At 45.6% G+C, this 25,349-nt stretch overlaps 1 long non-coding RNA gene across 1 annotated transcript in view; it reads right to left on the bottom strand.

Annotated features, from left to right (window-relative positions):
- Positions 1-25,349, bottom strand: part of LOC142363282 (uncharacterized) — a 76,537-nt gene that overhangs the window by 32,868 nt on the left and 18,320 nt on the right. The window contains exon 2 of the long non-coding RNA XR_012765648.1: positions 17,013-17,100. This is a non-coding gene — a long non-coding RNA (uncharacterized LOC142363282). The remainder of the gene's footprint in view (positions 1-17,012; positions 17,101-25,349) is intronic.

The raw sequence follows: 25,349 nt of genomic DNA, 5'->3' as shown, positions 1-25,349 counted from the left end.
TTGAATATTGAAGTGATATTTGCTTTTCTACAGTCTTTGGGCACTTCTCCTAATCTCCATGACTGAGCAAAGATCATTGAGAGTGACCTCACAAAGACAGCTGCCAGCTCCCTCAGCACTTGGGTGCGTCCCACCAGGGCCCATGGACTTATATACATCCATTTTGTTTAAGCAGTCCATGACGTGATCCTCTTCCACCAAAGGTACATCTTCCTTGCTCCAGCCTTTTCTCTTGGTTTCTGGGATCTGGAATTCCTGAAGACTGGTCTTGGTAGTAAAGACTGAGGCAAAGAAGACATTCAGTATCTCATGTCCTGTGTAACCAGGTCACCCTTCTTCAGCAGTGTGCCCACATTTCCCTTAGCCTTCCTTTTGTCACCTATGTATTTAAAGAAGCCCTATTTGTTGTCTTTAACATCCCTTACCACAGTCAATTCTGGTAAATTTGACTGTGACTCTTTTCCACTGAATTCTGGAAAAACACACTGTATTTCTGCAGCAGAACGGATAATTGTGATGAAGTGTTAGAAGAACATTGGTGTCCAGGGGATGGTACCCCCTGTCGTCTTCTCTAACTGCAGATCTATGATTCTGTAACAGGCTGAGCATCAGCTGAAGCGAAAGTGACTGCTAGTGCTGCTACCCAAGGACCACGGCAGGATTGTCAGCCTGGGCTGAAAACACCATCAACTCAGGTGACAGCTTGTTGGCATAGATAGGAGGGATATTAAGAGTATAGGACTTGGATGCAACTCTGCAACAAAGGTTGTGTCCACACTAGTAGTCCAGGTTGACTTCTGGAACACGGTCACCCTGACATCTTTACTGCACACATGCTAGTTCAGATCCAAATCCCTTCTCCAGTAAGTCACTTGTTTTCCTGTGGGGGAAAATATGAGCACAGTTGACAGGGCAGCTTGCTGAAGGACACACAACAAATAAACCACTTGGCCATGGGATGCACCAGCTGTGGCTTAGTCTGCCGTAAGTCATCCCATAAAACTCTCACAGAAGTCCCTGCACGAGCCAGCATCTGTGTGCCATCATGTCCCCTCCCTGTCACACAGCACTCACTGTCAGCAGCATGTTAGAGAATCCCTTTGCAGCAGGCTTTGACCCATCATCACAAGATTTCAGTCACTTCACACTGAAAGTTCACAAAAATCTGTGAAAAGTGATGTCTCTTGCAGCTCTGAAAAGAGGGACCTGGGTCTCCTGGTGGATGACAAGTTGACCATGAGCCAGCAGTGTGCCCTAGTTGCCAAGAAGTCCAACGGTATCCTGGGGTGCATTAAGAAGAGTGTGACCAGCAGGTCGAGGGAGGTTCTCCTCCCCATCTACTCTGCCCTAGGGAGGCCCCATCTGGAGTACTGTGTCCAGTCCTGGGCTCCCCAGTTCAAGAAAGATGAGGAGCTACTGGAGAGAGTCCAGCGGAGGGCTACAAGGATGATTAAGGCACTGGAGCATCTCTTCTAAGAGGAAAGGCTGAAGGAGCTGGGCTTGTTTAGCTTGAAGAAAAGAAGGCTGAGAGGGACCTTATAAATGCCTATAAATATCTGAAGGGTGGGTGCCAGGAGGATGGGGCCAGACTCTTTTCAGTGGTGCCCAGCGACAGGACAAGGGGCAAAGGGCACAAACTTAAACATAGGAAGCTCATGAACATGAGGAAGAACTTCTTCACTCTGAGGGTGGCGGAGCACTGGACCAGGCTTCCCAGGAAGGTTGTGGAGTCTGCTTCTCTGGAGATACTCAAACCCTGCCTGGATGAGGTCCTGTGCATCCTGCTCTACGTGACTCTACTTTGGCAGGGGGGTTGGTCCCTTCCAACGTCTATGATTCTGTGATTCTGTTATTCTGTCTCAGAGCTACATGGGGCCTGGCAGACACCTGCATTAGGCTATTGCAGGGACCGTTACCCCAGGGCAGGTGGGATACCAGCCAGCCCCACGTCATGCAAGGACCCCACAGTCTCTCTCCAGTGCAATCCCCAGCAGGTGTGGATTTAGCATAAAACATAGTCTCTGTATCTGTGCATTTTATTTTGTGTTATATTTCTAATTGAAAAATAAATACAAATGTAAGAAGAGGAACGACAACAAAAACATCACCAAAGAAAACTCATACATTGTCCTGCAGGTGTGCAAGGGACAAGCTCCTACTATGGGGCACTGTGATCGCACGCACCTGGCATTGAAAAAAGAGCTCTGAACCCACACAGTTAGGTGCTGAGTGAGATTCCTGTGAATTCGGTGGAGGAAAGAGAGCTGACCTCCAAAGACTGCGTGCTGCAATGGCGGCTGCCCAGAGCTGCCACAGAAGCAGAGGTCTGTCTGAGCTCCTCCACACTTGTGCAGGCAGCAGGGCTCAGCTCTGCACTGCACATGAACCATATCATTCTGCTCGGCTCAAGAGTGCTTGGTCGATTTTGGTGCAGTGGTATCCAAAAGACCATGAGGAGGCCTCCTTTGGTTCATACCACATGAACAAAAGATGAAACAGCAGATTCAAACAACATTCAGTCCAAAGCACAGGTGAAAGAGCTCTCTGTTCCTTTTCTGCAGTGTTCTCACAGGGATCAGAGACCCTGACAAAGCTTGAACCTATAGCACCCACAAGGTAGCCCCCTAATATTAGATCCTTAGGTCACTTCGGTGGGCACATTCTTCATCCACCTTGCTGGTGCTGGAAGAGGAGCACCACTACATGGTTCCCAGCAAGAGGGTAGACAAGAGGGTGAAGGACTTCAGCTTCATGATTAGGGTCTCACTGAGGAGTAGACAGTCTCGGCAAAAATATTTTTATTTGTTTTTAAGAGAGAAAGAGAAATGCTCTTTCGGGACTTAGGTGGCATTTACATCCCTCTGAATGCACTTAGATCATAAAGCATCTCAGGCAAGAGATTAGTCACCAAAATTTCCAGACTCAGGGTTTCTAAAGGTGTTTGAAGTTAACTTTGGGCACCTAACAAACTCAGGCTGAACAGCGAGACACCCAGTGTTTCGGGCAGTTACTGAGGATTAGAGAAAAAATAGCCTTGGACACCTCAGAATGTTGTCTAAAGCACTAGGAGACAGTCACTGGAGAGCAGTGCTGTGATCAATTGTTTAAACTCTGGTTGTTTCTCAGTCTAAACCAAAGATACCCCTTGCCATTACTTGATGGCTTCAAGAACTTTATCAGGTATTGCACTCACACCAGTACTTGTGCTGCATTTGCACAGCATTTATGATGCCCTTACAGAACAGTTGCATTGTAACACCTGTTCTGAAATCTGGCAATGGACCTCTGATGAGTAAAGAAGCACTGGCTATGTCCAAATGAGGTGGTAGCTGCTTATCTTAATATACAACAATCTGATGTTCAGTATTTTTTATTTCCGTTCACAAAATGCATTTGACAGATTTACTTTTTATTTTTCACTGAATTCTTGAAGTGGGATTTTATGATACGATTTGTATTAGCACTATAGTGTACAGTTTCCTGTTTTCACTGCTATACAAAGAGAGAGGTTTCATATTTATGAACTAAAAAACATGCATTGCAGTTTTACTGTTCTTGATAAGGTGTTGGCAAGTTTATACAAATACAGAAGGGAAGATAAATGCACTCTGTATCAAGGTCAAAGTAAGTGGTATCATAATTTCAAAAGTATTGACAATTTTAAACCTGTTTTGTAACGCTGCTAAGAAGTTTTCCTGAATACGTAGCTCCTACTAACATTGTGCTACGCTCATACTCTTGTACAATAATCCCAAAGACCCTATAAAGGCCTAGAAATAGTATAAAAATTTCTTAAAGAACCATGCATCAAATTTTCCACCTATGCAGACCTTTTGACATTAGTGGAGTTTTGCAAGTTGTAGTGCAGAATATTATTAGACCTAGTCATATTTACAAGACAACATACCAGAAAAAATACAGTTGTTAAGGTGAGGCTGCTGGCTAACACATTTCCTTGAAACTTTCAAGTGAAACAACTGTGAAAGCTAGGCTGCTGAGCAGAAACTGAAAACATAATAGAAACATTCCAGGAGCAAAAACTGAGGAAAACAGAAACTAAATTTTTATCTAAAATCAGATTTTAAATATTTACATTAATTTTAAATCTAAACTCTCCTTTTCTGCTGATTTTTGACAAACACTCCAGAAAGCAAAATATTCTTTGTTTTACCTGTAGATAATTCAGGCTCATGGATGTAGCATATCTCCGATGGCAAGACCGCTTATCTTCTCAGTCTTTCCCAGAAGCAGTTTCACAGAAAGATCTAGTCTTCTGGGCCAAAGAAGTATCCAGTTCATTTTTAAACCACAGAAATATCAGGAATAGCATGAGGTTTTCTTCTCTCGTATCATATGCTATTTAAAGTCCCCTCTAAGATCATAAATAAACTATAAAATGAAGCCATGGTTCATCTGCCTTCCAGAATCTGCTGGATGCTCACCAGCTTGTGCATGAATGCAACTTTTGAATACCAGTTGCAGCCTCTGAGGAAGACAACCACAAGGAGCTGACTGCCAGGCTTAAGTCGGACCCTGTGCATCCTTCCTGGTGTTAGGCTGGCACTGACACTTCAGTTCTTGAGGACTCTGCAAAGGATCCTCCTCCCTGCATTCATTTGACTGATTGAAACAGGGTTATCACCAGGAGAAGAACCACAAGTCTACGTTTTAATGAAGGCCGTTACTGGTAGATTTTCTTTCTCGGACATATATGGGGATATATTGCTATTCGTAGTCCACACACTGTTGTTTCCCAGCACACTCCAATTTTGAGGACAGTGACCTGAAAGTGCTCCCTATCCCTTTTCCACAGACGAAACAGACATTATTCCTGCTCCCTCAGAAAACAACACATTGCAAATGTCTTCTACACATAGCCACTTTTCCCCCAGTTACGTTGAGTTTCCCCCAATTAGGTTGAATATCATGGAAGTGCTCAAGGCCAGGATGGATGGAGCTTTGAGCAACTTGGTCTGTGAAAGGTATCCCTGCCCATGGCAGAAGGGTTGGAACTAGATGATCTAGAAGGTGCCTTCCAACCCAAACGATTCTATGATTCTATTAATTTGAGTCCACCAGCATCCTGTAATAGCACAACAGCTCATACAATACCTTGACTACTTAAAGAAACTTCCCTCTCTCCCTGAACACCACCTCCCTCAGCCAAACTCACCTATAGCCTTCATTTCTGGGCATCAGAGAAAGAGAAAGCTGTGCTGACAGTACTGGCGAGAGGATCACTTACCTGTCCCTGTGGCCTTCAGCATTCGTCGCTTCTTTTTGTTCACTTTTCAATACCAGAGCAGAAGAAGAACCTTGTGGAGTTGCTCCTCATGGTCGCAGCTGGAACTGTGATGGGGAAGTTCCTTCAGAGACCTAGTTGTGTCTTACCCAGATCAGAAAATGTACAGGGACCCACTCTGGGTGGCCAATGTGTAGATGCAACATCAACACTGCAGCCAGCATGAGGATGCGAGGCACAAATGCTTCCAAAATAGGGTGAATTTTGCTGTGAACACCTCAACATCTTCTTCCTTCCCTGGCCTGAGACTCCACACAGTTTTTCCTATTGCCTGCCCATAAACTGGAAACTGGACCAGACATAACTCAGTGTGTGAGTATATTAATATATGGTTTGAGTTTGGGAGTGAGTGCAATACGGAACAGCACCATAGGGCAAAGATCCTACCAAGCACCAAGCAAACCTTGGTAACTCTGCATTTATGCAAAACTGACATAACTGTGTGGGCATCATTTTCATAATGATGAATTCCCAAGGAACTCCTCCCAAGAGGGCTGAGGAGCAGAAAGGTCTGGTCATGCCATTCAGAAGGACGACTTACATACACGTGTCACATGCAATTACTTGCATTAGTAGATGTCATTGCTGTGTGCGTATATTATTATATTTTATACTTTAGATTATGTAATTTTTAACTTTTATTAATATTTAATGACTCAAGAATGTGAAAGATGTGCCAGAGAAAGCCCAAGGAAGACACAATGTGCTCCTTCCCCAGAACAGCATAAAGTCTGAATCTGATGGGAAACAAGCAACATGGTGAGAAATCAAAGCAGATGGGAAAAGGACTAGGAGGGTAAAAGGAGTGTTGGGACCATTGATCTAATAAGAAATTCATATGATCAGTCCTATCAGTGAGATATTGACTGTGTTCTCAGCTGTTCCTCCTTACTTGTTCTTCTTAAAATGGAGAAGAATTAGGAAAAAATGTAGAATCAAGTACTTAGATCATCTGGGAAATAATATTCCTGGTAGAAAGGCTGGTCTGGGAGAATGAGTACAGGTGTTTATGAAGACGGAAGGTAAAATGGATATTGGATCTGACAACTGCTGAGGAGCAGAGAAGGAAGGAGACAACAGGGACAACGGGTGGAAGCAGACATGATCATTGGCAACGGTTCTATATTCTGACAGTTTCCAAGGTTATAACATTCAGTTTTGTTCTCACTGGCAATAAATCCACCATCTTCATGAAAAAAAGAACGTATTTTGATGAAAAATCCCTTTTGTGACAATCATTCTGACCAGCCTTAGTAGGGAAGTTAGGGAAAATGCAGGAGCCAAGCAATGCGGATGCTTGAAGGCACAGAGAGAAAAGCTTTGATTTCGTAGGTGACAGACACATCACGGGGCAAGAATGTGGACTGAAGAATGGGTCAGATGGGTGAAGCAACTATGAGAGAGGAGTTTCAGAAAACACAAAATACGTAATTAGCAGAGTGATAGGCATGTAATAAATGAAAACAAACCATCATAGTATGGAATGTAATATCACCTTGTTGGAGAGGAGTATTTAGTCTCAGAAAACATAGACAAGTGGGACTGTGAGAAATATGGCAGTGTTCATTGAAAACCTAAGCCTTTAAAAGGTGCATGAGGTGGACAGACCAAACCACATTTCTAGGGAGTCCCAATAGGTGGCCGAGACACAGAGAGGCTTGTATAGCCCAGCAAAACTGACTGATGCTCTACAACAGAGACTGCTAGGGAGGGTGTGGAGATATTTAGTAGAAAAACGTGTCAATATTCTGTCCTGTGGTAAATATCAGGAGAACTGAAGTTGATCCACAGAATACTTTTTAAGATAACAGAAAAAGCAGTGATTATGCAGGTATATTAAAAAATAGGGGTAGCAGAACGTTCTGAACTGTTTTGTTCTTTTTTCACCCAAGAACAGAGCAAAGAAGTATTTGAGAATAAGACATTTTTGTCATGTGGATGAATAAGAACTAATAGTAAATTTGTCCCAAGCTTGTGACTTCACATCATAGAGTCCTAGGAACAGCACAGCAGAAAACAAGTTAAAATCATAAATATTCATTGCAAATGCTGGTTTTCAACAAAAATCTTCTCTTTTTCTGAGAGAATCAAGGGCCCAGGAATCTTGAACTTCCGAAATCACATACTAAGCTTGAGCTGGGTGGGCTTGTGCTTGCCTACAAAGAAAATGGGAATCTATTTCCCCATCAGAAAGCACAAATTAATTCAGAATTCCACCCCGCTATTTATTAGTTCCACTCACCCAGTAGTGGGCAAGAAACAACCCCGTGTGACTTGGGGGACTAGTTACTCTGGGAGAGCGGGAAGCAATGAATAGTGAAGGCACAGATCCAGCACGCAACAGGCTGAAATTGGCTGAAATATGTTCCCAGCAAGTATTTCTCAAATGCTTATAAACAACAACAAAATACAAAAAAAAACCCTAAGCTGTTCCAATCGGTTTGTTAAAAAATAATAGCCCATCATTTGGTGAACATACTGTTTGCCATCAACTGTTTGTACGTGTCTCCTGTTGATGGGAGAGAACTCTGGCTGAGTGGACAGATGTTTCTTTCTGCTAACTTTGACAACACTTGGGTCCATAGCCCTTGACCAGAGGAACTAATTAAGTAGTAAAATCAGCTCTTTGTAAGACAGGAAGAAAGAAAGTGTGGAACCACTGAAGAACTTGAGGCACTGATTAACTCACAAGTGTTTCCTGTATAATGCAAATCGTTAATGCTTAATGGTCTCTGAGAGTAATAAACCAGAACGGTAAGTATAACAACAACATCACGAGTCGTATATGAATCCTACAGGATCTAGAACATCTTTCTTTGTGAGCAGTGCAATCTGTTAAAAGAATTGTTCTAACTTCTTATTTACTAATCTTTACATTTTGATGCTGTACATTGCAACAGAACTTAGCTGGCAGGTTCTTTGTAGTGTGGGGAATGGAGAAGTAAAATCAAGAAACTAGCTCTCCTCGGGTATCAAAATGCGGAAAACTTGCCAGAATTAGCACAAATGCAGACTAGGACCAGCCTAATATTAAATGAACGGTCTCTGTATCTTTTCTCTGCCTGTTAAACTACTAATTGATGTGCTGATGATGAATAAAAGGGCTGGTATTTCACCCATGAACTCAGTTCACCGCTGCAGTTTACTGAGAGCCCCAAGCTGCTGAGCTCATTACAGATCCCTCACAGAACTGGTTTTACAGGCAATTTTGTGAAGGGGCAGCATCAGAGCTAGCCCACTGATTGGGACTCCATTGGCTCAGCGGGGCTCCAAGAGTTCAGGGGAGAGAGCACAGCACTGAGCTAAAAATATGTCCTTGCCGCTGTAGTGCCAGGAAGATTGCCTGGCTGTGCTAATTGGGAGGGACCTAGAGATCTGGGTGGTATTTTAGGCTAATCTCGAGGTGGGACCTCTGCAGCATGTACGTGGCTCTGAATATAATCTCCGTCGGCACTGTCATTTACACCATTGCAGGCATTTACAATCAGAACCATCCTTGATTGACTCGTGGCTGTCGCTGCACCCTAGACTCATCTTGCAGCCGTGAGGGGGATGAGGGAAGGAGAAATGGCTCTGTGCTGAGCTGACTTATGAAACCTTGTCACAATTTTAGGGTGGCGTTGAAGTTGTAAAATGGGAGAAATTACCCCGACAGGACCAGGGCTTAGGGGGACTTGCACAGATACATAGCCCTTCCTCAGAAACTGGCTTTAGAGTTGCACAACTGAGAGGTTTTCTCAAACCCCCTCTTACTGGGATTTGTTTTGCATTCCCGCCTCTTTCTGCTTGTAGTCTCATTTTTAATTCTCTGAATAAACAATGTAGCCTGATCTCAGCCATTCCCTGGCTTACCTGTGTTTAGAGCACAAAACCCCAATGTTCAAAAACTGTGGTGGTCGGGGAGCCTGGGCTTCTGCTCGTCCCACATGGACTTGGTAAGGCAGAAGGGAACAGAAGATGGAGAAAAACAGGAGTGTGAGAAACAGTGACAGACTGAAAGCACGAACAAAACCAACAGAAGCAGAAGTAAAAAGCCTAACAGAAAAGGCTAGAAGAAAAACTTGATCATGGCAAAAATGAGCAACTGAGCATTTTTGTTTAAATAAAACATTGAGTTTTTTGTTTGTGTGAACAGATACACAGTTTTAAAGGGGTGTTACTTGCTTTACTGGGAGGACATATTTCAGCAAAACAGAGAAAAGTCAAATATTTCACTACTTCAAATTTGATGGGATCTTTTTTTGTTAAAGCAAATTCATGAAATACCATCATGATGCAACATGCATGAAATATCTGTGTTGCATACCAGTCAGTTACTGGCTGAAATATCTTACATAAATTCTATAAGCCTCTTCACATGACATAGCAACTTTTTCACGAAGCAGTCATGCTGGAGATCTTATAGCAGGTGTGAATTAACTCAACGTAATTTTCCAAAGAAAATGCAATTATGATAAAGTTTAACATGTTACTTTTGCTGCCCAGGCAAGTGCTTTATAAATTTTACCGGGATTGTTGCTTTGCACAGCATCAGTCCTCAGACCGCGTTTTGCAGTGACCTTAACAGTGGACACGAGCATTAGGCAGCCTTTCAAGAGCAGGATGAGAATGGCGCCCTCACCAAAGGCAACACGGAAAACTTTAGGATGTTAGACCACGTTCACAAATAAATTAAAGGAGGAGTTTTCTAGGTTATGAAACAGCACCTCTTGCCAGACTTCTACACCTACATTTAGCAACCCAAATAAAGAGGCTGACATTTAGAAGTGCTGAAGGCACAAATACCATTTATTTTCCCATTAAGCCCCTGCCCCTAAAGCTCTAACCCTGAAGTACCACCTGATATGTCACCTTTTATTACAGCTTTCACTATTTATTTCTAATGTCATTATGACTAATATAATTCTAGTAAGAACTTAACAGAAGCTGCTACTCCAGGTTTAAAATAGTCTTAATTTTGCGTAGCTACTTGAGAACACCGTGCTATAAACCTAGAGGATGTTGGAAAGATTTCAGAGGAGAGCAAGTAGCATGATTACAAGACCAGAGAGCATCTTCGACAGTGTGTGTAGAAGAAAGGGAAGGTACTCAGTCTAGATAAACCATATTCAAGACTAGGTTAAGAGGTGACTTGATCGCATAAGTATCTATATGGGGGCAGAAGGATGGCTGTAGAGGACTCTTCAGTCTAGCAGACAAAGAGAATAAATGCTACACTGCACCTGGAAGGTCAAGCTAGACAATTTCTGACCTAAAAAAGGCCTAAATGGTCAACGGTGATGGCAACTAAGCACTGAAATTGTCTACTGAAGGCTGTGGTGGATTCTTCATCCTTGAAATTTCTCCAAATGAAACATGTTTCTAAAGTATACTCCAGTTTAACCACAGGTTTTTATTTGAAAGAAGCATTAATTCAGAAAAGCTCAGAGGTATTCATAGACCTAACACCTGTAGTACTTGTTACATCAATAAGATGTAATACGTAACACAGCAGCAGGCCAATCATTCCATTTTACTGCTCAGTTAATTCTGTCTTGAGAGTCGTTGGCAATACTTCATCCAAGGTTTTGCACAAAACAATCACTGACGCAGAACAACAGAAGAAAGTTGCAGGTATGTCCTGATTTGAGATCTACAGCAGTCAATAGAAAAGAGTACAGCTGACTTCAGTGGGATTTGGTCCAGGGCCTCACTCAGAGTTTGAGAAAACAGAAGCAATTTTGGTTTTTGGCCTTATGTGTAAGTGGGTAAGGCTTAGAATATTTCTAAAGGCTTAGAAACCTTCTAGTTACCATGGGGTTTATTGTGTCAAGCAGGTAAATCTTTTGTGCTCTGCCGGGTATAAAGTTGGGGATGAACTTATCCTGGGGATTTCAGCAGAAGAGTGTCAGCCCTATCATCAAAACTAAAGTTATTTTGTCTCCAGGCAACTATTTCTGGAGTAAGTGTACAAAATGAGTCCTGGAATTTACTTTAAAATGTTAAAAATAATACTGGGTATGGAATCCTGTCATCATTCTTTACCAAATGAGGTACAGGGTGTACTTCTTACATTTTTGTTTCCCTGGTCACAAAGGTGATCCACCAACTTCAAAATTTTGAATATTTTATACTTTTGATTTGATTCATTCTGAACTCTGGGTTATTAATAATTAGTAATCATACACTCAAATTTCTGGGCTCTGTAAATACATATAATCAATATACGAAATTAAGGAAAGGGGGGAAAACACATTTAAAAGCACTGTCTTACAAGTTCTTTGATTCCACTGAAACTGTAGACTCTTCTTTTACTGACAAACTCAGAATTTTTTAGATTTCTCAATGTCAGCTTTCCCTAGCACAGGGAGACAAGCTGCATTCATATAGTGAATGGCCTGATAAATTCTCTTTAAACTTAAAGTTGTGTGAAAGTAAGATCTGGACAACGAATCTGAGAGATGTCGAACCTATAGTGGTAGGAAATAGCGTCTCGAATGTATTAGCACATACAAAGATCACTTTTTAAAAAGGGTTCATTGTCTGTTTATGGGCTTCTGGTGGAATCTAGATGCCGGAGGCATCTTTCATTAATGTTCTTTGGAACAATAAAAAATATAAAGCCCAGTACCTGTTTTGTCGTTGGGTCCTGCATTTTTCACCCACCTGAAACTCCCATGCCATATGGAATTCCCAAGAAAGATGGGAAGGAGCCATAAATGTGAAGTGATTGCATAATGGCGAGCACACTGCAGTTCATCTGCACTGGTGAAGGCAAGACCTGCACATTAAGTTCCCACTCCTGTGAGTTATGGGTCATTTGCTCATTAGTGAAGTGACTAATCCAGTAGTGAAGAGGATGTCTACTGAAAATAAATTGCTTTGTACTACTGAATGCTGTGATGGATTCTTTCTATTGCTCTTTGTGTTATCATTCAGAGGACCCCTGTTACCCAACCCTTGGTGTTGCAGCCATGTTGTAAGGAATTTTATCTGAGCGAACAGGAGTCTTCGTAAGGCAAGAAACAATAGAACAAGCAGGAAATAAATAATAACTAGATAACCAGGATACAGCACGAACACAATAGATGTTCGGTCGTTAGTTGAAACTGTCACATTTGTCCTGAAATGATCAGAACAACCACAGTGAAGCTGCAACAGTGAAGTTTACAATAAATCCTCGCTTATGCATTTTGAAAGCCACTTCAGAAGACTTAGAGGAATAATAATAGGGAAATCTTGGGCTACACTTCAAGGTGAAAGTAGGTGAGCTGGAAAATATTTTCAAGCATTTAAATTCCTTAAAAATTTCAAAGCTCTTACCACTGAGAAGAAACATTGCTTCACCTACCCATCGCTTACAATGACCTAACATTAATATGATAATCTAGATGGGACACTTAATTACGATGGGGTTTCTTTCCCCACATACTGTCTTTACAGACATGGTTTAACGAGGCAAGTCTGTTCTGCCATTTCAGTTCACGTGAATGGCACGAGATAGTTTCAACATATGGAAATATCATTCTGCCGCTGTCTGATCACTGCTAAAATTTTGCAGATTATATGTCATTTAACCAGACTACACTGATTCTGGATATTCTCATTAATAATGTTTGTTGAAACACTGTAAACTCTAAAACCTAAAGTCCTTTACAAGAAGATTTTTTTATAATTCAACCTGTTCAGTGCATACAGGATAAAGAAAAGCAATGGGTAGATTCAAGTTGGATTTGTTACCTATTAATGCTTACCAGCACACAAGGCTTTTACATTATACTTTTAGCATTAGGACTGTTCCTTCCACTTTGATTTCTCGTCTATACCTCTTTTGTTGGAGATGCTTAAAAGCAATTCTACCGGTTTGTAAGTAAAACAACCTCTAACAGTATGCGGCAAAGTTCTGTTTGCTTCGCTTTGCAGCTCTCAGAGTTAAAGCTAAGTTTAATTGAAGCTAATCTGAGTCATCACAAAAAAAACAAACACTTTTTTTTTTCCCATACACGTTGCCATACAAAGCAGAGAGATTTGAGTTTTTAATTGTGGTTGTTTATGATCCTGTTTGGTAAGACTTGCTGAATTTCAAATTATGTGCTTAACAACTGGAACAGGCTCCATATATTACTGCATAAAAAGTCTCCCTTGATTGCTTTCTTCCAAGTTACACAGCAGCCTCGATCAGCAAAGGTGTGGGATTGCTTTCCTGACGTTTATTGAATAACCATTATTTAAATTATTTTGCTTGTTTCAATGAATTTGTCATACATTGTATTTTACAATAGATTCTCTTTTCGCTTGTTATTTACATAAAAATTGCAATTCTCTGTTGCCAGAAATAAGGCGATAAACACAAGCATATAAAAGTAAAGTGCAATTCACCCAAAAATCAAAGATGAGCAGAAATATACTGGAAAATGCAAATATTTATTTTGCTATCAAATTGTATTTTTAAGAAATATTTAAAATTAAAAGTATTGTCATAAAAAGTTACCCCAAGGATCTCTGTTAAAGCATTTCTAATTTATTCCTAATTAATCTGATTTCACAGGAGAAGTGTAGTAAAAATAGCATTTCTCAGCCTAGTGGTGTGAGGGACAGTGGCGTAAAAGGCCTTGATCCACAGTCTACTTGAAGTCATTACAGTGACATCATTTGCCTTGGATCAGGGCTTGAGCAAAGGATGTATTGAGTTTTAAACTGATATGAGACCAGAATCTAGCTCAATATACAGCTATCGTATCGATTGCACTGAAGTATCTTTCTCTATTTTAGCAGGGTCAGAGAACAGTTTTACCCCTCTGCATCTATATCTGTAAAACAACAAGATGCTTTTCTGAAGAAATCTGAGTAGCTGACAATTTAGTCCCAAGAATTATTTTCTTTCTCATTTTCATCAAAGCTGTAATTCTGTTGGGGGGGGGTGGGTGGAACAACTTATCCCAAACTGCTTTTTTTAATAGTGTTTTCATACCTTGGAAGTGGAAGGAAATTCTAGTCTGAAAAATGAAACAGGAAAAATATAATGCTATATACACAAATGGAATGAAAATACCTGAAGGTTTGCTTTTCCATGGTGTAGACATTACACAATAACCGACAGTAATTTAAATTTCATCATTATCTTGCAGTTGTAGGGTTTCTTCAAAATTTTGGCTGATAGTTAATTCAAGATCTCTGACTTAGATCACAATACAGTAATTAGACAAAATTAAAGTAAAAAATGAAAGAAAATTAATCAAGTAATACAATACATTGTGTAGTATTTTTTCCACGGGCAACTCCACTGATAATCTTAGAGTGCATGAATTACCAGGGAAGAAAAATGCTTTGATTATACAACTCTGTTACAAAACTATCTTCAAATTAAGGTAGCAACGCGTTAGGTGTTAGCTTTCACTGAAACTACTATGTGTGTTTCTTACATCCACTCTGGAGATGTTTTTTTACATCCATTTTTATTGTAGCAGTGAAAAAAGCAAAGATCTCGAGGGCTGCAGGGTGGTTCATGGTGCTCTAGTGCTTCGGAGGAGTGTAGTTTGTTATGTATCACTGGCTTAAAATACATGTCTTACAGTAAAATAACAATTTGAAAGACCAGAAGAAATCCTGGGTAAAAAGAGTTAACACAAATATTTTTAAAGTAATTCTGTTCCTTATCTGAGCACGAGGTGAAATGAAATACGGAAGGAGGAAAAGAAGAAACAGTATTTCAGCAGAAAGGGTGTTCTTGTCCCTTCCCAGTATCACTGCTCTCCTCTAATTTTTAATTTCCTAACTGAAATTTCTGATCGTTTTTCATGAGAATGAGTTGCTCAGCTATCCCTGCTGCATAATTTTAAATGGAAACTGCAGGAAGAAGAAAAACAAGACAAAACAAAACCTAAACCCTGTATGCTCCATTTGCTGAATATATGGTTTTCTTACACCCCCCCCCATGTGTGCATGTGCCAGATGGCACTACACTGTGTTGAATGATAATAAACACGAAAAATACAGTCAGTGCTCGAGCAGAGATAACTGTGGCTGAATGTACCAGGGCTGGGGCTGGTTGGGGAAGGGGCAGATGTTCCAGCTGTGAGAGGAAAACAAAGTTCAGCTCCTCAAGGGAGGAGGTGGTCTTGCTTCCAATTAGCTCACATTGGCAGGGGGACGTGGGGCCTCTGGGAAAGGAGGTCACCCCAAGTTATCCCAGCACCCTGCCCGAGGGGCAGATCTGGAGCAGTTTCCCTCCCGTCGGAGCCCAGCCCATTCACCTGTGGTGACGGGAACTTGTTCGGTGCTGTGAAGGGACAACCGGCCAAGCACAGGGTGGCTAGCCCACCTCTGGGCTCTCAGCCCCGGTGCATAAGGCCATTGGACTTCTGAGAGGGGGTGAGGTCTGGCTGGCAGCATGGGCTGGGAATAGGGCTGCTGGCACAGAGGGATGTGACTGGGTCAAGGGCAGTGGGATGAGCTTGTGGGCCCCCGTTCCCCACCCGTGGTCTGAGCCCTGGTGAACATCCTCCATCCCACCACCAAGTGGGAGCTGTGGTGTCCACAGAGGGGATGCCCAGTGCTGCATAGCCCCATGGCAGCACCTCCACGGGAGGCACAGAAGGAGCAGCTGCACCCCTTTCAGGGCCGCTGCATCCTCCTCCTTCAGAACCTCTTTCTGGAACTCCTTCAAGCAGAGCTCCAGGTGGAGATGCACCCACTTACAGCAAGAGGGCATTTGGCCGCTGGCCATGTGCATTGCTGTTGTCCTCAGCGTAGGCATTGGCTGCACAACGTTGCTTTTCCTTTGGGTTTCTCCACTCAAGTTAGCAAGTGAGGGGCCTGGACAGTACTTGAAGCATGTTCAAGACCTCCTAGGACATAGATCTTGGGGGATCCGTTTGTCTAGTAGGTAAAATTTTAAGGTGGTGAACAGATAGGGGAAAGACTGCTGGGGACATCTGCTAATACATGCCTGGCAGGAAAGGGTGCTTACCATGCGTATCATCTCTATTGAAGCATCTGCATGAAGCAGGTAGCAGCCTGCGTTCCTGCTGTTACTCGTTTGACCAAAAGGCCGATGTCACAGGAACCTGGCTTTCTTTTAACCCAGTATTTGTCCTTGGAAGACTCTCTTTTTTGAGGGGGAGGAAACTTCCAGACAGAAGATGAAATGGCACCTACGCAGCAGTTTGTTTGCCCCATTGACTTCAGCCTCTCTTTGCTTTAATTTGTTACTCTCACCTTTTTCTTCTTACCAACACACTGCATTCTGAAACAGGCAAACTTGAATTTAGGAAGCTGATCAAATTGCACTGGATAATTATTTAGTTTGAAATAACTCCATCCTTTGCTTCCTTTGTAATTTTGATGACGTTATTACAGAATGCGTTACCCCAGAGAAAGGGAAAGAAACAGTTTGAGTGGGAAAGAAACACTGAATTATTCTTGGTCCTGCAAAGAATGTAATTGAGAGTTTCTTAGCTTTGCTCTCTTAGTCCAATGAAACTTTTTTCTCTGTTCCTGCATGAATGCTCAATATAGTCTACACTCAGAGGTGACCACTCAAATGAGTGACCGATCCTTCTACGAGTTAGACAGTGTCTGAGGCTGGCTATGGCATTATCCATTTGTGAAGGCTCACTGTGGTGAGGCCATTGTTGGAGAAGAAGCTTTGGATTCACCAGTTCCTATGAGAGAAGAGATGGGAAGGAAGGAAGGGTAGCCCTCAACGTTTTAAGGTACCGGTGGCACAGACCTTTGTGTCTTGAGCGCATGTTCCTGAGATGGGGGTAGAAGAGAGGGGAGTTTCCTCTGCTCACCACACGGTGATCACAAATGTTCTCCTGCAGAAAAAAGGAAATTAAAAGGAACGACAAGTGAAACATGGGCAATGATTTAGTTGCTTGAATGCGCAACTAAGTTCGTTTCTCATGGCAGGGCTAACTTTGGGACCAGCGCTGGGAAGAGGAGCTGGAGCGGGGCTGGCAGCCATACGTAGGAGTGACAACTGCTTGAGTGTATTAAGCAACTGAGTGTTCAAAAAAACTCCGAACAGACCCGTAAATACGCAGCTTAGCTGTCGGTTTAACCACGCACAAAGACCCTGCCTGACTCTTTTAAAGCCCCGCGTATCTGAAGTTGTGGAAGCGGTTGTGAATAAATACTTCACCGCCTGCTCACAGCGACGTTTCCTCGGCGTTAGCTCATTAGAGTGCCTGAAAGAGACCTGAAGAAAATAAGTTAAATGCAACTTAAACCACCATCCATTCGACTCTAGAAACAATGAGAAAGGCGAGGCGTTCACCAAAAGGTTGGAAAAGGTGCTCGGGGTCCACTGCACAGCAGTCATTAGGAGCGCAAGGGAAGAGGACTGAGGGGTGCGAGCGGGCAACGTGGCTGGGATCCCCGTCCCCAGTTGTTGGGCTTTTTTCCTTTTCTCCCCCTTCTTTTTTTTCTTTTTTTTTTTTTGGTGACTCGGAAAGATGTCACGGCAAAGTGAAACCTTTGCGGCGGGCTGCTCATGCATTCAGACTGCAGAGTTCTCAAAATGTGATGTTTTGCAATGATGACATTAGAGTAGCAACCAAGGGTCCGAGACAGCAACGCCTGCTGCAGCTGGGCTTCGCTTTGAAATGCCCAAGACAATGGGGGCCACTGTTCTCCATCGCTTCGCCTTTCCATTCCATTTGCATAGTCTGTTCTGCCTGATTGACCAGCTTGGGCTGTCCAAGGGACCAGCATTGTTCACAGATCACTTCAAGATGGCACAGATGACAAGATTCAGGTGAGAGATGAAGTGGGATGATTCTCGAACCCTGTAAGAAAAAGCTACCCAGGGAACTTTGAACACAAGAGAAACAGTTCGAGAACGGAAGCCGTTAAAGGATTTTTAATTTATTTATTTATTTAAGAAACTAATCTTATTTGGATATATGCTGCCCCGACACACAAACTAGTAGCAGGAGGTTTGTGTGTTGCGTTGCGTACTTTGTTTAGTTTGTGCTCAGCTGTGTTGGGGAGTGGGGAGGGTAGGTTTTTTTTTCCCATCCCAGACCTCACCTTCCCCCTGCTAAGACAGGAGCCGTTGCACTGGAAACCTGTGCAAATCCCCGTTTCCTTACCAAAACCGTAAAACGACAATAAATAAAGCCCATCATAGAGGCGAGCTTTGAAATTCCTCCATGCCTGCTCCGTAACGAAGTGCCGGGATTAATTAGTGAATGTTCACAAAGCGCTTTCGACGCGGAAAACCCTCCGAGCAGCGCAGGGAGCGCGGGGAGCCGGCACCGCAGCAGGCGGGCGGGACGCGGGGGTCCCCGGCCGGGCCGTCCCTCCTCTCCCCCGGAGAAGCTGCGAGCTCCCTGCTGTCCCAGGTTCCCGACAGAAATGTCACGGTTTGGGCTTTTTTTTTTTTTAATTTTCTTTTCTTTTTTTCTCTCTCCGCCCCCCCCCCCGCCCGCCCCCAAGTACCCGAGTAAACACACGCACGGCAGCGCCCCTAAAATGAGTTTCGTTTGACACCGATGTTTTGACTTCATCTCAAAAAGACAAAATCTTTCTCATACAAGTATGTTTTCCCTGGAGGGGTTTCCAGCACAATTTGCTGTAATTTCTTTACACCTAACGGGACTGACGGGATCTGAGCAGCAGAAGATATTCCCACAGTAGTTCCGCTCTCTCGCACTCCCCGTTACCCTCCTGGGGTTCGGATCACTCTCTAGTATAAATATTGCCAATAATTGTGCTAATACGGCGATCCTCAGAAGGAAGCAGAGCGCTCTCCTCCTCTCGAGGCAGACCCAAAGCCATGCGGCTTCTGCTTAATCTCTGCTCGCCTTTCCCCTGCAGCGACCAAGACACTTCATGCCCCGGTTTACAAGCGTTGCCGACAAGGTGACCGGGGGCTGCTCAGGGCCGACCCCAGCCCGGCGAGCTGCCTGCCTGCCTCTGCCACACGGGCACGGCGGAGGGAAGGCGCGGCCCCGGTCCCGGCTTGGTTTGGGGTTCCCCCCCCCCGAGAAGGGGGTTAGAAGCTGCCGAGGAAACTTAAGTGGCTCTGGAGTTTGTTTAATTTCCCTGCAGTGTTTACTGCTAATTCGAGAGACGCTTATCTCGGGGAATATAACGATTAATACAACCGCAGGTTTCCAGATAAGTGATTGTGATGGAGATTGTTGGCGAGAAAATAGACAATTATCCGCTGTTAGCTTTACATAAAGATCGCATTAACTTGAATTAGTTATCAGACAAAAGAACATCAGAAAGCTGCACCTTTCTGCCAAGGCAACCGCGCAGGCAGACGCACCGCTGCATCCCCAGCATCGGCCCGGGGGGGCCGGGGGGGGGGTCCGCGGGGGCATGGCCGCTGCCAGGAGCGGGGAGGGCGAGCCCCGGGGCCGGGGGGATCGCTTTAACATCAGCTGCCCGGCCGGGCCGCTTTCATTTCCATCGGGCGAAGCGAGCACGGACGGCGGGGCAGGCGCCGGGGCGGGGGGCAGCGCGCCCGGGGAAGGAGCGGCGTGGCCGATCGCCAAGGAAACCTCGCTGAGAGGGAAGGGGAGAGCATGTGGCTGTTAAAACCCCGACACAATAATAACATTAAAAAAGAAAAAAAAAAAAACAACAAAAACACCGTAATGATAACTTGGAGGCAGCTCGGTATTTGCATATGAAACCAGCGGCCAGGAGCGCGGCAGTCCCCTCGCCGCATTATGTGCTCGGCGGTCCGAGGTCCCCCCCACCCCCTCACGCCCCCCAGACTGAAAAGCCTTTTGATTATTTCTCCTCTCCCTAGGAAAGGCTGATTCCTCCGTAATTGATAGCGGGGAAGGGCCGTAATTAATTTCGCAGCGACGTAAAGTGCAGTTTCTTCTCTCGGCTGGAGGGGAAGGGCTGGGAGAGAGGAAAGGGGACGAGGGAGCGGAGGCGAGGGGAACTCCGCCCGAGAACCCCCAATTAAAGGAAATCATGCCTCAGCCTCTCGGGCACCGAGACTCCCCCCCAGCTCCCCCCGACTCCTCGCCACCCCCTCGCTCTCCGGGGGGGCAGGAAGGGCAGGGACCGTGGGCTGCTTTCACGCAGTCGGAAAGCATTCACCAGGCGTTTGTGTTGCGGGAGGTTTCTGTGGGAATTGGGTGGCTCGGGAAATGGGGGGCGGGGGGCGGGGGGTGGGGAGCCGGGTGCACTCTGGGCTGGTTTCTTTCTGGAATTCAAGGCAGTTTTCAAAACAGGGTGTTTGTTAGAGAACTTCGGTCGGGAGGAATACTGCCATTTCGGATCAGCGCGTTTTCTGCGCTGGATTCCCAGGCAGACCCTTAAGCACCGTGTTTATACTGGGAAGGGAAGAGGGACGCGCGGGGGGGGGGGGGGGGGGGGCGCCTTTTCGTGCGTGATTCGGCAACAGGGAAAAAAAAACCGACGAGGTACTTCAGGCGTCGGGCTGAAGCCTCCCTCACCGACGCCGGGGTAGAAGCCAGCTGGAGGGAGCGGGTGGGCTGCGGAGCACGCGTGAGGCGGGGGCGCAGGGAGCGGGGAGGGGGTGTCGGGCCGACCGGCCCCGCTCCCACCCGGGACGGAGCCCCGGGAGCCGTCCCCAGCCCCGGGACGTGCCGCTGGGTCCCCGCTGAATGGAGCGGATAATGATCCCCGGTTCCCAAGGCAGGCTCGCTGCTGCCTGGTGAGCCTTGGATTTGTGTGGTCCAAGCCTTTCCCAGCTTGTCCCATTCTGTCACCAGGATAAGGGGCTCCCTCGGCTCGTTTGCACCTGCGTCGCTTTTGGCTCCTTCAGGAATGCGCTGAAGCTTGTAATCAGCTTTGTGAAGCCATTGAGTGCACGGCTGAGTGAAACTTCCAAAGCTCGCAGAAAACTGGCCCGCTGAATAGGAGTCAGCATGGGGCTTCTCTCCAAGCCCCTGGCCTGCCAAATTCCAGCAGAGCCCCTCACAATCAGTCCACACAGGCTTTACTGCTCTCCCCGCACTGAGAGGAGCGAGAAAAGAAAAGCTAAAATACCAGTCACCGAGGTTAGCGGTTTGTTCCCAGATTAATGGCAAACGCCTCTCCCCGGTGCCGCTAACCAATTCACGCGGGAGATGATGTGTGTGTGTACATATATATATATGTGTATGTGTATACACGTGGATATACGTGCATATGAATATGTATGCACGCCTACGTGTATGACAAGAAAAGGAAGAAGGAAACCTCGGAGCGGTGTTAATTTATTTTCACTTTACGCGACCGCAAGCGTTCAAGGGCTCTTGCAGAAGCGAACAGGTAGCGGGGCTGCCTTGATACCCCACCAGGTCACGCTTATGCCATCTCAACATTCTCTGGTTTTAAGGCTGGGGACGAACGTGACCCTCAGCTGCAGTCTGTTTTTTTCCATCTGGAGGTGACCGACTACCAAGCAAAACTCCACGGGAGAGCAGCGGACAGGTTAAACAAACAAAAAATCATCACCGCCACCACTTCAGCCCACTTCGTGCTAACTCAGAGGGCCCAGGCGTGAAGTTTCCACGGGGAGCTTCGTGCTCTGTGGTACTCGCAGGATGGGTTTACCATACCCGAAGGTCGCGACATCTCCGCTCTCCCCCCGAGCTGGGTACCGCGGGGCGGGGGGCGGCCGCCCCCTGACCCGCGGTCCCCAGCTCCGGGGAGAGCGGGGATGCTCCCCTGCAGCCTGGATCGCTTCCACCCCGGGGCGGAAAAACGCTCGGGGAAGGTCCCACTCGAGGGAATCTCCTTATTTGGAGCGTCCTTAACACTCGCGACATGCAGCTCTTCGCCGCTTGCGTTAAAACTTTCCCGGCGTCTTGATGGCACAAGGCTAAGCGGCTGCGGGATGCGTGGCGCGACTTCGCCACACTTTTCATCCGGGCTCTGAAAGTCTGTACGCGCTTGTGGACTCGCTTTTCTTAGGGGAAACCAACTACTCGAGTTATACAAACGCCTTGCTTTCTAAAGCACTCCTTTCACGGCGATAAACGCTGTAAAATATCCTTAAATCCGCAAAAAAAAAGTTGTAAGACAAGTGCACCGTGGCGTCAAATCTACGAGAACGGATGAACTAAGCAAGAATTTATCTTCAGATCTTGGGACTTTGTATTCCGTGTACGTCCTTCTCCTTCTACACGTATCCAAACCAATGAAAACTACATTCCCACAACACTAATACTTTTTGCAAGCCCTTCTCCTGGGTTAGAGTAAGAAATGGAGACTTCCAGCACTTCCTGAGATGATGTCTCCTGAAGGGTTTTGCCGTGCATCTTCATGACGTCATAGAAATCACATATTCTTGACGTCCTCGTTGAAACGAGCTCGGCAGAACGGGCAGAACTAGCTCCACATAGCTGGTAGATCTTTCTCGTCAGTTCAGCAGGGTTTTGCCTCACCCTGCTGTCACGCTTTCGGCGTCTTCTCAACCACCGCATTTTCGGGAACGTCCAAGCAATGGGTAGCGGCGGTGGGTGTCTTCGCCGTTTCTGTCCGGCGACTTTGCGGCGGTGGGAGCCGATTCCACAGCAGACGATTCCGTAAGGTAGCTCAGTAGCATCAGTGCGTCGTATGCTGATCCCCAGGTCCCTGTGAAGGACAAGGTCACACCCAACGGAAGCAGTCAGGGAGTAAAAGCGTGAAGCGACACGTCTGATGCTGAAGTCTTGACCCTTCAAACCGCGGCGGCACAAAAACTCCTCCACAAGCCCACAAACGGTTTTAAGCCACGTCTCCTTCTGCCTTGTAAAGTTTCTTTTCCGTTTGGAAGTTCGACATGCTGTTTTCGACCGTGTTGCTTCTTCCAACCGTGCTCAGTGACAAGTCATGAGGATATGCAGTAATTCAGAAATTAGTGAAATTTTATTCTTGGTGGGGGCGTTGGATTAAGAGGCTGGGAGAGTGTGAAACAAGTCAACGTGTAATTGTATGATAAGGCTCTCACGAGGAATTTATTGGCCAAGTTGCTATTTCTATTCCTTCCTAATCTCGTTTAGCACATTCATTCTCTGCAATCTGTCTCCATAATCTTCTGTGACAGAATGGCAGCCAATAGAAGCATGCATGTTTGGAGAGAAGAGAAAATATGCAGAGGCGTGATAAACTGATGCTAATTATCCATATTTAGGACACCGAGTGCAGAAGATCAAGGTTTACAAATAACAAACCAGAGCCAATGATGATGGCTTCCTAGTGTGGAATATATTGGAGGGGACAAGATAAGGGTTTCACATGCAGAAGAGATTTATTGGTCAAAGGGTTCACCTTCCACTTTTCCACTTTTATATAGCAGTAAATTATTTAGGCTAAATTCACCAGAACATTACTCTTTTATTTGGCAATGTGCCATGACTTGCTCTTTCTTTGTGTCCTTTCAATGCAAATCCTTGTAGTGTAACATCAGTTGATAAGAAACAAATAATTGAAGTAATAGGTAATTCCCTTTAAATTGCGCATATAGGACAGTAAAGTAATCATCTGGTGTGGAATGAGACCGGAGTATGGAGCAGATAGCTGAAAGTGAAACAATATCCATCTCGGCTATTAAATTACATTTGTACGAGAAAAAAAGAACCCGCGGAAGACTTGTAGGTTGGACAAGAGACAACAGAAGTCTAGTCAGCTTTAGACCGTTTTCCTACAGACTTCTCAAACTGCTTTCATTTTAAAAGGCAGCTTTTGACAGCTTTTCCCCATTCGTTCTTGCATTCTCTTTCTCTCTTTTTATTTTTATTTTTTTCCACGCGAAAACTAGCATTTAAATTGGGGATGCTGCATTCTCCTTTTAACAAGTGTTGGCTCTGAGAAATGATAAGGGAATTCAGTTTGGCAATATGTGTGTAGTACAGCTGAGGGGTCAGTGGAGTGATCTCTGTAGTCTGAAATAATTGTAAAGTTTCCAAACTGAGAATAATATTTGTTGGGTTTATGTTTATTCACAAGTTCAGAAAGTATTCTGCAGGGTGGTGAAATTCGTACTGTTATTTTCTGTGAGCGTCTTGCTGTCAGGGGGAGCTAACCTGTTCTTTGAGAAAGTCACCAATTATTAAATTGTATGTCAACACTCCTTCCACCTCTGGCTGTGTTCTCCCTGTGTCGGTGGCACGACGACACCCAGCAAAACACAGAACCCTGCTGCTGCAGCAGAAAACACGCTTCTCAGAGGCGCTTCGTTTAGGAAAACTCCTCGGAATAGCTCTCATTTGATAGAAGGAAAGAGATTTCTTTGGCCGCTTCTCGTTTAAGACGAGACCTTTTTCCGGCCTGTTGTTTTACTGCAGGATGACTCTGGATTTGTTCCGCTCCCTCTCGGGGGTGTTCCTTTAAATTCGTTCCTACTCGGTGCCTCGCGCATGGGCAAAAATAGCGCAGCCCCGAGCTTCACGTTTGCACGGGTTTCCAAAAAACGTTTCTAGAAGCCCTCGTGCTTCGTCAAATCCCCAGAAGCAGCCGGTTTCCCCCGAAATGACCCGAAATGCTTCACCGGCGGAGGAAGCCGGGCTAGCAGGCGGGCTGCAGCTTCGGTCACAGCAGCTGCCGCCTGGTCACCGGTGGGCAGAAGCGAAGGGGCTCGGGAGAGCAGAGAGTCCGAGGGCAGCCTCGGGGCAGGGCCGGCTCTGGGGGGCTGCCCGCCCGTGGGCGCCCCGGGGGCCCGATCCGGCCCTCGCTAAGATCAACCAGGGACCAGAACTGCCTCTCCCACTCGGGAAACCGACGCTTGGAGGTCCTCGCAAGCCTGCCCACCGCTGGTTCCCTCACTTAGGTCCGGGGCACGGCTTTCTCCTGTGTCCCCCTCCCCGGGGGCAAGGCACTGTTACCCCCGCCGCGACGCGACAGCCGGACCCCGGGGACACGGAGCAACCCGCCCGCCCCCCGGGTGCCACCGCGCGGTCCCCCCCTCCTCCCCACGGTCGGGGCAGACCCCCCGGCCCCCCCAAACGGGATGGGGAAGGCCTGGTCCTATTCCTCGAAAGAACCAGGGATGTGGGACTGCTGTCCCCTGGGTGGCAATGCCACAGCTGGGGGGGGGGGGGGGGGGGAAGGCCGCTCTCACCAATTTCTGTAGGAAACTTTTTGTGGCGGGGGTGGGCGCGGAGGA

Source organism: Opisthocomus hoazin, chromosome 1, assembly GCF_030867145.1.
Source record: "Opisthocomus hoazin isolate bOpiHoa1 chromosome 1, bOpiHoa1.hap1, whole genome shotgun sequence".
NCBI classification, from domain to species: domain Eukaryota; kingdom Metazoa; phylum Chordata; class Aves; order Opisthocomiformes; family Opisthocomidae; genus Opisthocomus; species Opisthocomus hoazin.
The sequence above is the reverse complement of the archived record's forward strand: the minus strand, read 5'-3'. Positions and strand labels throughout refer to the sequence as shown.